The 14,574-nt window shown below is 47.1% G+C and overlaps 1 long non-coding RNA gene across 2 annotated transcripts in view; it reads right to left on the bottom strand.

The window, feature by feature from the left end:
* Window positions 1-297: 297 nt before the first annotated feature.
* The window catches only part of LOC141574137 (uncharacterized), a 135,362-nt gene continuing 121,085 nt past the window's right edge, over window positions 298-14,574 (bottom strand). Inside the window, exons 4-7 of one of the 2 annotated variants that reach the window (XR_012500825.1) lie at window positions 8,325-8,402; window positions 3,395-4,653; window positions 3,164-3,275; window positions 298-394 (exon numbers count right to left, since the gene is read on the bottom strand). This is a non-coding gene — a long non-coding RNA (uncharacterized LOC141574137). Of the gene's footprint in view, window positions 395-3,163; window positions 4,654-8,324; window positions 8,403-14,574 lie in introns of both variants that reach the window. The other variant, XR_012500824.1, reaches the window with a different exon arrangement.

Raw genomic sequence — 14,574 nt, 5'->3', positions numbered from 1 at the left:
AGTTGGAAGGGCGCATCTGGTACCCAGTGATGTTCTGTGGGCCTTGGCACCAGACCCAACTGGTACAAATTCTGACTCCAGCACTGTAAGTGTGTGGCCTTGGTCAATTCATTGAGTCTCACTGAAACCCAGTTTTCTTTTCTATAAGATAAAGGGGGAAAAAAATCATGCCTGACCTGTAAGAATGCTGAAAGAATTGGAAATAAGGATGCAAAGTGGCAACTGCAGTGCTTGGTAGCTCTTGACGGGAGGAAAATCTTTTTAAAGGGTGCCTTTCTCACCATGGGTGAGCCATACCATCTTTACCAAGGTCAGCTTGAGCTTCAAAGTCAGAGGGTGAGGGGAGGCTGAAGAATCCAAAGGCCAGGTCTGGTTTGCAGGAGGGAGTCTTGGCCTAAGAAGAAGTCAGAAAAAATAGCAGTGGTCCTGAGTATGAACTGAGCGCTCACTCCAAACCAAGTACTATGCTACACATTTCACGTAGGACATTTTATTTCATTCTCACAACTCCCATTTTTTTCAGCTTTATTGAGGTATAACTGGCAAGTAAAATTGTAAGATATTTTAATCACAATGATTTGATATATAAATATAAATTTAGGGGGGTGAGAACATTTAAGTTCTACTCTCTTAGCAAATTTCAATTATGTAATCTGTGTTCTCAACTATAGCCACCATGTTGTACATTAGATCCTCAGGCCTTACTCATCATTTAGCTGCAAGTTTGTACCCTTTTACCAGCCTCCCACTAATTCCCTCACCCCCCAGCCCCTGGCAACCATTTTTCTACTCTCTGTTTCTATGAGTTTGACTTTTTTTTTTTTTTCAATTCCACATGTAAGTGACACCTTACAATATTTGTCTTTCTCTACCTGACTTGTTTCACTTAGCATGATGCCCTCAAGGTCCATCCTTGTTGTCCCAAATGGCAATACTCACAACTTGCATTTTATAGATTAAAACAAACTGAAGCTGGGAGAAGCTAAGTAACACATCCAAGCACACCCAGCCAGGGAGATCAGGCCAGCTCCAGGCAAGAGCCGGGCGTTGCTCTGAGTATGGGTTCCTGCAACTTTCAGCCTCGCAGCCTCAGCAGGACCCCTGGCCTCCTGAGGTTACCCCTTTCTTGGGCGCCATATCTGGGGTCTAGCACGGGGCAGGCACACAGGTAAAAGGGAAAACAAGCCAACAGAGATCATGGGAGGTGAATGGAACCACCCTTCTGGGACAGAGACAGAGGGTGAAAGGAAAGCTTTGTCCCTTCCTGTGACTGGTTAGGGCAGAGTAGGGACCCACGCAGCCCATCCACGTGGAGATGCAGGAGGGACCCAGCCCACTTCCCTAGACCTTCAGCCTCCTCTTCCTGACTCATGCCTAACAAGCCTGCAGAGCGGGGGCGTGAGGAAGAAAACTGACAAAACCAGTGATAGAAGGAAAAAAAAAAAACAAAAACCCGGATTGGAACATTTAGCTTCGTTCAGGACTAACTCTAAACCGCACCTCTGCCTGCCAAGCCCTAATCGTCATCCTATGGCAGAGTCCCTTCTTAGTCACTGTCTGCCCCTCCAGAGGGACTTGTAAGACAATTACAAGAATTCAGCGATAATCTCTCCCGATTTACATCTTTCAGTTTTTATTTCCCGGGTTTTCCAGAATTTGCTCTTATTAAACATCTAAAGCCAAAGCCAGCCGAAAAGGCTTTTCAACATATGTTCCTGTCTCCCTCTGCCTGATTCTATTATTCGGATCAAAGTCCCATTGCAGTCCTGGGGTTTCTGTCAGCCTCAGAAACAGGAAAAGGGAGGAAGACGAGGCCTTTGGAATGGAACAGCCATGAGACCTGCGAGCTAGCCAGGCTGCCAGCGCCATGGCCTTGTATGTTGGCATTGGAGATGGAAGGTCTAGGCCAAGAAGGGGCTGCCTGCTGGGCAGAGAGGACCTGCATCCCAGGGAGGCTTAATCCAGTGAAGCTGTCCCCTGAGGTCTGGGGAAAAAGCCAATTCTGGTGTGAAAGTCACAATCCATCACAGCTGGGTTATTGGCACATTTAGAGAATGGAAGTTGCAGTACGCCTTCCATGGGGGCCTGTTTAAATCCTCAACCCTCTCTTTCTATCCCTCATAGCACACACGTGCACACACACATGCACACACACACTCTGCATAATGAAGAAAGACTCGGAAATTCTTAGTCAGAAGGGAGTCGTGGGATGACACTACTTCTTTGAAAGGCTGCCCTGACCCTTCTGAGGTTAGAACTTGGCTGGGACCGAGGGGAGTGATCAGAGCTGTGGGTTACGGAAGCCCCATGAGACACCCCTCAGTGTCTTTCCTCCACATCCCAGAGAACCGCCCCCTCATCTGCTAGTGTCCCAACACCTTGGTTCTTTCCACACATCCCTGAGAGGTTGGATCCCAGGGGAAAGGGATCTGATTTTCCCTCCTGAGTTCCCCATACCACACCCTGACCTTGACCTTTTATAGTTTTAGCAAAATGCATCCTCTGCAAAAAGTAATTGTAGTTGAGGATTACATCCCAGACGGGCGTCGGCTGTATAAGCGGCCGGAACCGAGAGCCCAACCAGGCTGAAGGCTGTTTCTCTGTCTCATCACAGTCTGGAGGTGAGGGGCCCAGGCCGGCTGGGAAGCTCCGCTCCGCACCGTCACTCTTACCCCAGGCTCCTTCTCTTTGTTGCTCTGCATCCTTTGGAGATGCTCAGAGCTCCTGCTCCCAGGAGCAAAGGGCAGCAGAAGTGGAAGGCAATTAATTTTCATGTAAGCAAGTGATGCCGAAGTTATACACCTCGGTTCTGCTCGGATTCCACCAGAGAACTTAGTTATGTGGACACATTCTGCTGCAAGGGAGGCTGAACAGCATGGATTCTAGCAAAGAGGAGTTAAGGAGTTAAGGTTTTGTATGAAACTGTGAATGTGGGCTGTTCAGTGTCACCAGATAGTGAGAGCTCATTCTTCTAAGGGTGCCTCTGAGACACTCCTAGAACCTTCTTTATCTACCATCAATCATCTATTTATCCATCTACCATCTACTTGTATCATCATCTTCACTGAAAATGTGATGGAAAAATTGACAAGAAGACAGGCTCAAGATGGAAACATCAAGTAAACTGATCATTCATTTGTTCAGTCATTCAACAAACACTTACCAAGTTCCTACGATGAGTCAGGTGCTGTGCTGGGCACTGAGATCCAGACGTGGAAGGCATGTTTGTCACCCTGAGTAAACTTGTCTGTGGTTTTTGAACTTGCCAATCCAACCTAATGCCCAGAGAGACAGGTGAACTTGTTTTGAGTAGACCTCAAATGATGCTTCTTGGCCATCTCCATTTAATTGAAGGGTATCCTAAGATGGCAAGCTAATTAAAACAATTACTTACCATTTGCAGCCACTTATCTTCTTAATGATCTGCAGCAACAACAGCTGCAGAATTAAATTGAATGCTGATGTCAACGTGATTATAACCATCAGCCTAACGTCGAATTTTCAATTTTGAGGTCCATCAAAACAGCAGCAATGTGCTCACTTATTGGCTCTATAATACACCAATGTTACAAAGTCGAGCTTAAAAAAGTATCACTTTCAGTGATTTCCTTGTCTTTTGACAAAACTACTGAAAAGAGCTAAAGACCAGTGAAATCAAGTCTCTAGATTCTTCCAATGCAGAGGTCCTGTGGCCCCTGATTCTCTGTGACGCCTTGTGGGCTCAGGATACAACGTGGGACCACTGAGAGGCAGAGCAGCACGACACAGCGGGGAGAGGTCCGAAAGATGGGTAACTTGGCGGCGTGTCGAGAGTCCCATTCCAGAACCAGGAGTGGGGAAATCAGAAGGTTCCCCTCGCTGCGTCTCCGTGCAGAAACTCCCTGAAGGAGTCAGACGTCTGACCGGGCTTAGAAAACCCCAGGGCCAGGGATCTATATCCTCTGCAGCTGCCAGACTTTGTGCTGAAGGAAAATGATTTTCCTCTCAAATATGTCCTTGCAACCTCCCAGATGCCTTGCATGTGGGCTGCAGCGAGGGCCTGGGCAGCTCTCCACCCCCCACCAAGCACCCCCAGGGTAACCGCCAAGAGAGTCTGGCCCAAAGCAGCTACCAGATCGTCACTCTCCAAAGCGTCTAGAGCCAGAGTGCGTTTGCTGCGTTTCAACGTCACCAACCTTCCAATCCCAGAGGGACATGATGATTACCGGGCACAGCCGCTGGGTTTGCAGAGAGGGCAGGGAGATGCTCAAGGCCACACTGCAACTTAGTAGCTGTGTCAGCATCCCGTGGCCTGTTCACTCCAACATGACAGCCATCTCAGTCTGCGCAAACGTGCACTGGTTTAATAAGGAGCGATAACAATCACAGTGACAGCCCCCACTGCCAAAGCTCTGCTACCCCTCCGTGTCATTTTAATCGTACTTGTACCATCCTCTGTTCTCTGCCGACAACTGTACAGAGTAGATGGGGCAGGGGTGAGCGCACGGCTTCGGAGGGGGCGGGTGTGGACATGGAGAGCACAGAAGGCACCAGCACACACGTGGTCCATGTGGTGTCCATGATTGGAACCAGATCTCCTGGCCCCGGCCAGCATGCTCCCTACTCCACTGCTTGGCAAATAGCCACCTCCTCCGGTCCTGGTTGGCTCGTTCACTAACGAAAAAGAGAATAAAACAGAACCACATGAAACAGTGGCTCTATCTAAAGACATCTCCCGCTCTAAGGCTCATAACCAGGGCTGGACAGCCCAGCGAGACCCCTTCAGCACAAGGCACGTTCTTTTGTCTTAATTCGTCACCAGGCAAAGTCTGGAGTCCTCCTCATCTCTGCAATTGCTCCCCATGTGCTAGGTGCTGCTGGCACTCGGGGATGCACAAGTTTGAGGAAGGGAAAGAGAGCTGAGGAACAAGAGTTCTGATAGTTGCCTCCTGTGCTCAGCACCTCACAAGTATCATCTCACTTCATTCTCCCAACTGCATTCTAAGGCATGTGTGATTGTCCCCCTTCTGTGCAATCTGAGGCTCGGAAATTTAAGCAACGCCTGAGGTCATACAGCTAAGTGGCCAAACTGGAATCTGGACCGAGGTCTGTCTGAGTTCATGAGCTTTCAGGCTTAGCACTGGGTCTAGGCTGCAGTAGGTGCTCAATACGTGTGTTGAGTAAACGCGTGTATGGAGTGAAAGTTGACTAGGCAGAGGAGAGAGATGTGAATTGGTGGTTCCCAGTGCAATGGGTGGAAGCTGTGGTCCTCACTAAGAGAGGGACACTGTGGACCCAGGGAAGAGCATGGGGTGACATCACAGCCTCCATGAGGGGTCCAGCCTTCCCGAACAGAGGGCACAGTTGGTGAAGGCAGCTGTTTTTCTCTTCTCCCACCTTCCACACCCTCCGGGCAAAGCAGCCTGGTTCACATGGCTGTCCGCCAGAAGTGGAGGTGGTGTTCGCCTTGTCCCCCCACCCTCCCCTCACCTGAGATCTCAAGAGGAGTCAGGCATGCCCAGTAGAGTCATGCCCGAGAACTCATCGCCCCGCTGCCCATGCCTGTCCTTCTTTCCGGAGGTAATATAAGAAGTAGCAACCTGGGAAGAGCAGCGCGAGGGCCCCCGGCCCACCTCCGAGGCATTTGACGCTCGGGTCTGGATGCCGACAGCTGGCTGGGCTGAGACACATCTCCAAACCGCGGGCCTCGGCCGCCCTGTGTGAACTGTCTCTGAGCCTCCTCGTGGGGCAGCCGCAGCCTGACACTGTGGTTCCTGAATGGCTGACAGATTCTTCTGTGTGCTCCGAGAGTCACAGGAGGACTTTAACTGTCTGCCCCATCCTGTGACCCCCTCCAGCTGCCTCGGTCCCTGGAGAATCCCTTTCTAGCATGTAAGGATGTCATCATCACAGCCACATTAAAACAATTTGTAAGTGACATTCTCAAAACCCGAGCGTGACTGATGTGTGTGTGTGATTTTAAGCCACGAATATATCAAATTTATTTCTCCTGCCTCCTGGGGTGGGAGAAAGGTTTGAAACAAGGCATGAACTCCTTAGGGTCCTGTCCACTCTTGGTTCTGGCTGTGGTGAACTTTTTCTCTCTTGAGATTCCCTGTCCCCAGTCCCCCAGCGTGAAGGGAATCCCTGGTCCAAGAGGGGCCATCGGAAAAGGCACATCTGGAGACCAGCCTCACAGGCCTGTGAGGCCAGCACAGCTGGGCCAGGCCGCCAACAGTGCACCCGCCTCCCCTCCCACCCTGCACATCCCAGCACGCTGGCCTCCCTGCCCTTGTGACTCATCCCCAGCCCACCTTTCCTGCCCTGGATGTGTGTCTGAAGCTTCCATGTGTTGGAAGGAAGCCCACCCCACCAACTCAGGAACTTCACTAGACCTGGCAGGCCTGGCTGAGGCTCGTGCGGTCGCTATAGACGTTCCCGGGGTCCCAGGAGCGTGCTGTCCCTGGGGAGGCCAGGGTGGACCACTGCCCATGCTGGTCTCACTCTAGGGTTGTGGGGTGTCCCCCGTGAGCCAGTGGGGCTGCCAACGAGAGCTCTGAAACCGGAGGGAGACTCCTGTCTGAATTGAGCAGGCTGCATCCCCATGGCTGGGTGACAGCCCACATGGTTGGAGAAGAGCCCGCACCCTCTCAGACTTGCAGCCGGGGTCTCCCAGGAGAAGCAAGGTGGGGAAGCAGATGGTCGCCAGTTTCCTTCCCCAGAGATCTAGGGAGAGGCTGGGCTCTCCGGGGTCCTCACTGTGCTATCCCAGGAGGCCTGTGGTCTTTATAGCCATGCCCGGCGCTCTAACCTTGAAGTCAGGGGTCTGTCCGTTCCCAGCTAAGACAGGGAGCCCATTTCTAGCTCCCAGAACCTGTGCCTGGAAAAAATCACAGGTCCTGTTCCCTTGACTGTGTCCTGTTTTATGAAAAACTGTGGTTATGATTCAACCCCAGACAATGACCAAAAGAAATTGGAATATTACTTTGTTAAAAAATATAAAGTCTGGATTGTGTTATTTTAAGTTCTTCTGTACTTAAATTGGTTTCTACCATCTATTGTTTATTATTCATATTACAGTAGATGGCACAGGCACTACTAAAAATATACAGCCACTCATTATATATTATAAATTAAAATATTGACTGTTCCGTATCCCACATCTCCATTACTGAAGGAGTCATACAAAATCACTTATTAGAATGTCATTCAACTAATTGGCCTCGCTTTATTAATTCTGTTCACCTTCAACCCAAATATTTAGTTATACTTTAGGATTCAATAAATCAAAAGAACATAAACATTCATCCTATTTTCCATTTTTTGTTGTCAAATGATAAATATTTTTCTTCCTTTTTAAAAAAAAATCTAAAAGTGTTTCTTCCTTTAAAAAATAAAAAACTAATAGTTTTCCCCTGCCTCCCTTGGAATAGATAATCCTTTTCTTGTTTCAAATGGATATAAATCAGGGTCTCGGCAAGAAACAGGTGGCACATTCAAACTGGGTGACTGGAGGAGAGTCTAATAAAGGGACTTGTAGAAGGTGGCCAGGGACAGTGCCGCCAGGGACAGCGCGGCACCCAGGAGCTAGCAGCAGCAGGGCGTCCTCACTCAGCCCAGGCTCCCGGCAGAAGTGAGCTGTTCCCAACATTTGGAGAGAGAACTGGGTGGGACGGGCAGCCCACAGGCCCTTAGTTAGACTCCCCGCTGGGACCGGAGATGCATTGCTTTCTCAGACCCCTTGCTGATCCTCCAGTTCGCCAGGCTCATGGGCAGGCTGAGCGCCAGGGAGCCCAGGATGAGCCCAGTAGGTCAGCTTTGACAGGACAGAGAGCAGAGCAGAAAGGAGGGAGGGTCTCCGGGCACAACTAGAAGAGGGTCGCACGCTTTGTCCCTGTAACATCTGTTTCTCTTTCCTAGTTCCCCATATTTAGTTGTATGTACTGCCCCCAAATTAACCATCACAGAGACTTTTTTTCCCTTATAAAGCTCAAGAAAGAATTGATAGTTTTGTTAGGATATCATCTATTAAAGCTGAATCTCTAAAAAACTTAATTTCAAAATGTTCAACTATTGTTATTCATAATTTCTCTTAAAACAGATACCCAACCTTGACACAATTTTCAATCCACTCATGCAGCTCTTACCCTGTAGGGGTGCCTCTTGGGGTCTCAGTATTCTTCCAGTTTTTATTATTTAAATTCTAATGTCTTCCAATGTATTATTCCATCCCTAAGAATATTTTGTTTGAAGGATAAAAGTTTATGGAAGAAAGATCTAAGGTGATTTACCTGATTTACATCTTCCATTGCATATTTCAAAGATAAATGAACACACTGACTTACCGAATTAAAATAGACTGGAAATTTCTCTAAAATTGGGGCTGAAGTCTCAGATAGCCTCCACAGCATTATACCGGTACCCTGTACACAATCCAAAGAGATTTTCGTATCATTATTGCTCAGTGAAAAATTATTCTTCTCAAGCACTAATGATAAATTTAGATATATTATTTCAAATGTCACTACTTTCAGTTCCATAAGATAAACAAAATCTATTAAACTATCTTCAAAGTCTAAATTGCACTAGTACATTTTTAAGAAAACGTCAATGTGAAACGGCTAAAGCCTTTGTCAATGATGGTTGACGTTTTGCTGTTTTGCTGTATAAGTTTTCCAAAAAACAATTTCATGTTTTAGCAGGTAAATGTTTTATAACAAGTAGGACCATAAATCTAGACTATAATATGCCCATATGGAAATTGCTGTTTTTTGAAGTTCGTTCAATATTTTATATCTGAAAATACTGTGTTTTTTTAACTAACCACTTGATATTGTTACAAAGTCTGATTAATGGTATATTCCACATGTTTTTTTATTTCTTTATTGACAGTCATTGATAAACCCTTATTTTCAGAAATGTTGGTGACTTCAAAATGCTGTTTTATATAAAACTGACTGCTGATAATCTTTTACCTTTTTCCTCCCCAATGACTGCAAACTTTCTTTCTTCTGACCGTGAGCTTCGCCAGAAGAGAACTGCTATTCTGATTACATAGTTAAGTGTTTAGCATTTTCAAGTTTTAATGGTGCAATCTGTGAGCACTGTTTGTATCCCATATTCCCATTACTAGCAAAATAAGCTAGTCAGGTTTTTGTTGAAATAATCAAGTTGTACATTATTTGTCATTCCAGATACATAAATTATTTGGTTTATTTTGTCCCAATACTTGGACAGTATTCACAAGGCATTCTGTTGGGATTTATTGCATGGTGTTGGGAGACACTCCAGGCTACAGTTGATGACTGATAGCCTATCTTTGTTTTCCTGCAGAGTCAGAAGATTCACATGATATTGTCAAAGGAACGTTAAGAAACTTGTCTCAGCTTTGATGTTTTTTCATTCTGAGCGTTCAGGGTTTTGTTTGTTTTTAAGTTAGCACGGATCATTAGTGGAACCAGCAAGACAGTAGGACTAATTCAAAGAAAACTGGAGTGAGCAAACCATTTATACTGACTAATTGAGATATATAACTGGTTAATATCCCACAGAGTAAAAATACTGTAAACTTTGGGGTTATCTTTTCTACCAGACAGAAACAATTGTATCTCCTCTGAACAAAATTCATTTACGTTTATTGGACTAAAGGCATTTGCATCACTCTTGGTTTTCTATAGGTTAACATCTATCGTTATGGATCTATAAAATAATCCCAAATCAAGAGTGCACAGCCTTTTTCCTCTTATCTTGCTCTATTTCCTTTTTCTGTAAGAAACCTTCACTGTGATTATAACCTGCTGTTAGTTTTGTGAGTTTTAGCAAACCAGCAAACTTGAAAATGGTTTTGAGAACTTTAGCTCTTTTGAAAGTAAGTTTTGTGGTTTGCTGTGTTAAAAGCAATCAAAAGCATGAAAAAAATTAGCACCGAGGGCAGAAAGTCATTCTGAAATATGGAATGTCTGCTATCTAGGTAAAGAGAAACCTTTTACTATGGCTTGTTAAGAACAGACTGAGTACTCCAGGACCAATTTGTCACTGTAGTAGAGAGAAAACAAAATTCTGACTTCTGCATTAATATAATATTTGGCAGTAAATGCTTAACAGGTTTCTTGTTTTTAAAAATCTTATGAAAAAGTCCATAAAACCTTAGCCAGCTTTGGCAAAATTGTACACTTTACATTTCATTGCCTTTTGGGAGACTCATTATTTGTAGGCATTCTAATTCAAGGCAAATAAAATTCTCTTTTCACAAAGCTTTGAATACTTCCTGTGTTCATAGATGTTTTATCCCTCACCATCTTCTTTCACATCTGGAACAATCAAACTCCTTATTTTAGGACAAAATTACTTTTTTCCCCATAATAAGCAAAAAAAACCAACTTAAAAAAACAGACATACTTCTCTGTCACTATTACTCCTGGTGTAATATTAATCACCCATGTTGATTAGAACTTTTTCCAAAGTAGGCCAGTTCTGTTCTATGGTAAGACCCAGAAGGGTTTTTTGTTTAACTGGTGGTTGGGAAATTTGGAGGGGAGGGGGGTCATTTTGGTTTTGGTTTTGGTTTTCTTTTTTCTTTTTGTATGGATTTGTGACCCTGGGTTACATATAATAGATTATTGTGATTGTTATGTAGGCCTTGGTGTTAGAGAGATGAAACAGACAAGTAATATTTTAGGGTTGAGTTTGATTAAGAGATTCTAGATAAATTTCATAGATGCTGAAATGCTAGAAAGTTTGCCTAAGAAGTCTACATCCTGAGGATGCAGACATGCCTGGGCATGCTTGGAAGCTGTTGAAGCAGCTTGAGAGGGCTCATTTGTAGGAGAGGCCAAGAAGCCTCTGGAAGGAATCCTCCTTACAGAAAGTTCTACCTCAAAAGTAGTGAGACTGAAGCTTGACAGTGATTCCCAAATCAGTGAGGTAATTTCACAGAATTAGTTAGCGCTGGGCATGGTTAAAAGTAACAGAAATCATGACTCCATAGTGATTAACATAAATTAAGGAGAATTTTTTCCCTCCCAAAGCAAGAATTCCAGAAGAGAGAGTTCTGAGTATTCAGGGGTTCAGGATTCCTAGGCTAAGGTCTCTGGAATTTCTTTGGCCTTTCCCTCCTGGTCACAATGTGGCTGCTGTATCTCCAGCCACTAAGTCCAAATTCTAGCCAGAAAGTGGAAAATAGGAATAAAGGGCAAGGAAGAAGGGGCAATACTGGGTATCAGAAAAGCAAAGTGCTTCCCCCAAATCTGCAGTAGACTTTCGCTATGGTTTATTGGTCAGAAAAACAATTGGACATTTTAGCTGGGCTACATGGGCGGCCTTCGTAAAATCAGGATTCTACTCCTAAGGAAGCAGGATATTGAATATGCGTATCTGTCAGAAAAACCAGAACCCAGTTTATGTAGTTCAAACAGAAAGACAGTTGGCACAGGGGACTGAGTGCTTACAAGACTATCGGAAGGACTAAAGGAGGGAAGTGAAGGTGGGTGCTGGCTCTAACACCCACTGCTGGCCTTCAGGACATCAGGAAGTTACCACCATGGGAAGCCACCACGAGTTCTAGTGCTACAGCTGCTGGGACTCCCCATCGCCCTGAGGCAGGTGGTTCACCGGAAACCCAGAGGTGGCGGCAGAGCCTCACACCTGCCCACACCAATGTGTCTTCCCACCACTGCGGGAGGGAAAAACGTGGCCAGTGTTTCCCTTCTGCCTTCCAGTTCTCAGATGAGTGTCCCTCACTGGGAAACCTGAACCGCAAGCCTGCTGGCAGTGGGTTCTGGGAAATGTAGTTCCCAGGCGTCCAGCCCCTGCCTTCCAGAGGAGATGGGGGCCCAAGTGGTGGTGAGTACCAAGAGTCAATTTGGCACAGTGGGCAAGTAGCAGTGTCTTCTACACCTATGCAGAGCACAGACATCAGAGCCTGTGTGTGAGTGTGGAAAGGCTGGCCATCCCCCCAGGTGCTCCTACTACCGGGTGTGTCACTTTGGAGAGTCACTTCTGTAAGCGAAGAGATGCACAATTGCATACGCCTGGTGCAAGGACAATGGGTTATCTCCAGAGGAGCAGGGACATTCTTAAAATAATTTCAACATGACTCAGATCATCCTCTCCTTTTCATGTTCATTTACCAAAAGCCCTCCAACACAAGTTAGCTCGGACTGGTGCCAGAGTTCTAGAGAAAGAAGTTTGGGAGAGAAAGAGAACTGTGTCATGGTGTCGAGGCTGATCTCCTTGGGGCTGTCGAGGCAGGGAAGGATGTTTGCTGACTTCAGGCCAGTGGCACTCAGAATAGAGACAGGGCTGAAACTGGGTATGTTGGAAGCTGTAGCAACCTGGGAGCTACTGGCCGATGTCAGGAGGAGATAAGCCCTTAGTGAAGCAGCCACTGGGTCACCCCAGGCTCCATATGGAGCCACAGCCTTGGAGCCAGAGACTGACGTGGCCGAGATACAAGATGTTACAGAACGTCTGGGATGACCATGACTGAGGAGCTGGGGGAGGGACCCAGGTCAGGGTTGTCACAGTTCTGGGCTACAGAAATGCCATTTTATTACTATTACTGTGGCCTGACTGGACCCCTCCCCCAAAATAAAGATCAAACTTCACCATCCAAGTACCCAACCGTATGAAGCTTATTATACGGACAGCAAGGAACTGCTCAGGGTGGAAAACTAGATCCTGTAGACGAGAGGGATGACAGTGGTGAGGGGTGAGGTCTGCCTCTCACACCCTGATGGCCTGCAAGCAGCCAGGCTCCGCTGTTGCCTTCTATGTTTTGAAAATACGAACATATTTAAAGGGGATTTGAGAAATACTTGGTTGGTGGTTGCAGGGATTTCCGCAGAAGGGCTCCGAGGAGCCAAAAGCATCACGGGCCTCTGTCCTTTCCCTCAGAACGCTGGAATGGTCGCTGCATGAGCTGCAGTTGACCTCAGCGGCTGGGGAGGTTTGCAGAACTTAAGTAGCTCTTTTTAGGTAACGTGGAGTAACTAAGACCAGTGGCTTTGGAGCCAAACCCTAGAGTGGATGTGAGCTCGTCAGAGGAGCCAAAGTAGAGGTTTTTAGAACAAGGGTGATGTCACAACTGTCGGGAGTTCACCTTAATTTCATGGCCCTCCGGTCACAAGTCTGAGTTATGGCTGGAGCACAGCCTGGGCTTTGCAAGCCAGAAGGCGGAGGTGCGGGTGGGAAGTGTGGACAGAGGAAGGGAGGGGGCAGCAAGAAAGCAGAGGAGTGGGAAGTGACACACAGGAGCCTGGACAGGAGCCTGCGACTGGAATCCTGGCTCCCATCCCTGGAGCTGCTGTTGAGGGGCTTGGAGGGGTGATGGCTGCCCATGGACAAGGAGCCCAGATCCACAGTGAATCCTGAGGATATGGGTGGGGGGTCACTGACTTCTGGCTGAGGAGCTCTGGTGATCATCTTGCCAGGACGGACAGAGCTGACGGTTGCCACCAAGGATGCTGCCAAGGAGTTTGTGAGGAAAGGACCTACCTCTGCTGATGGCTCCCCTTTCCCTTCTGGGAAACTCAAAGTTGCCCCCTGTGACTCTCCAGGGAAAGGTGTGGGACCTCCGATGGCTCCAGGTCTGCGGGCCCAGACTGCCTCTCCTGAGTCAAGTTATCAGCTGGCACACAGTTGAGCTAAAGCATAAGAAATAAGAGGAGAGGGGCCCCTTCAACACTGGGTGCCTCCTGGGTATGTGGGTGGGGAGGGCAGTTGGAGGAAGGAGCCAGAGCTCACCACTGGCGCCCTTCACGAGCCCTCCCAGCTGGTAGCATTTGGATGCTGCTTAAAAAAGTTTAGAACCCTCCAGGGTTGACCTTCAGCAAACCACAGGGTGACCCAGTGACCACAGGGCTGGGATTGGAGAGCTGGGACAAGTTGGGTCAGAGGATGTGCACAGACTTAAAAGAGCAGCCAATCAGGCTGGGGGCAGGCGGTGGGGGTGTAAATCGCAAAGATGCCCAGGAGCCGCTGGGTAGTGGGAGGCAGAGCCCACGCTGGAGAATGAGTAATGGGTCCCAGCTGGATGTGTGGCTGCAGGCAGAGGGAGGGAGGGGGCCAGCCATGGAGCAGCTGTGTGCCGCCCCCAGCCACCCCTGTGCACTCTCATTTAACGCAGGTGGGCTTGGTGTCCTCACACTGGGGATAAGAAAAGCGAGGCTCAGGGAGAGAAAGATTAGGGTAAAATGCCCAAAGCCACACAGTTGGTCATTGGAAGAGCTGAGAAGCCAGGGCTTGACCTGCGTTTAATAACTCCATCCCCAGCATCTTCACTTTGGATAGGAAGGTAAAAAAACAGGCTCACACCATCCCTCTTCTATCCTCTTGCCTCCTTTCTAGAACTCACTGTTTCGTCTTTACCATAATTAACTAAGCATTTGGATCTTGTCAAGTGCCCAGCCCCATTTATCCTTTTTTAGGAGCTACAAATAATAATACTAATAATCGTAATACTACTACTACTAATAATAATAGTAATATTTAGAAGTACTCTCTGACCTTGAGCTTACACTGTTGCCAAGTCTGATTGCACACCTGTGAATTAACCTGAGGCTGCTTACAGAGCAAACAAGCCTACAGATGGAAAAT

This window comes from Camelus bactrianus, chromosome 20 (genome assembly GCF_048773025.1).
Source record: "Camelus bactrianus isolate YW-2024 breed Bactrian camel chromosome 20, ASM4877302v1, whole genome shotgun sequence".
Lineage (NCBI taxonomy): Eukaryota > Metazoa > Chordata > Mammalia > Artiodactyla > Camelidae > Camelus > Camelus bactrianus.
This window is presented reverse-complemented; position numbering and strand designations above follow the sequence as displayed.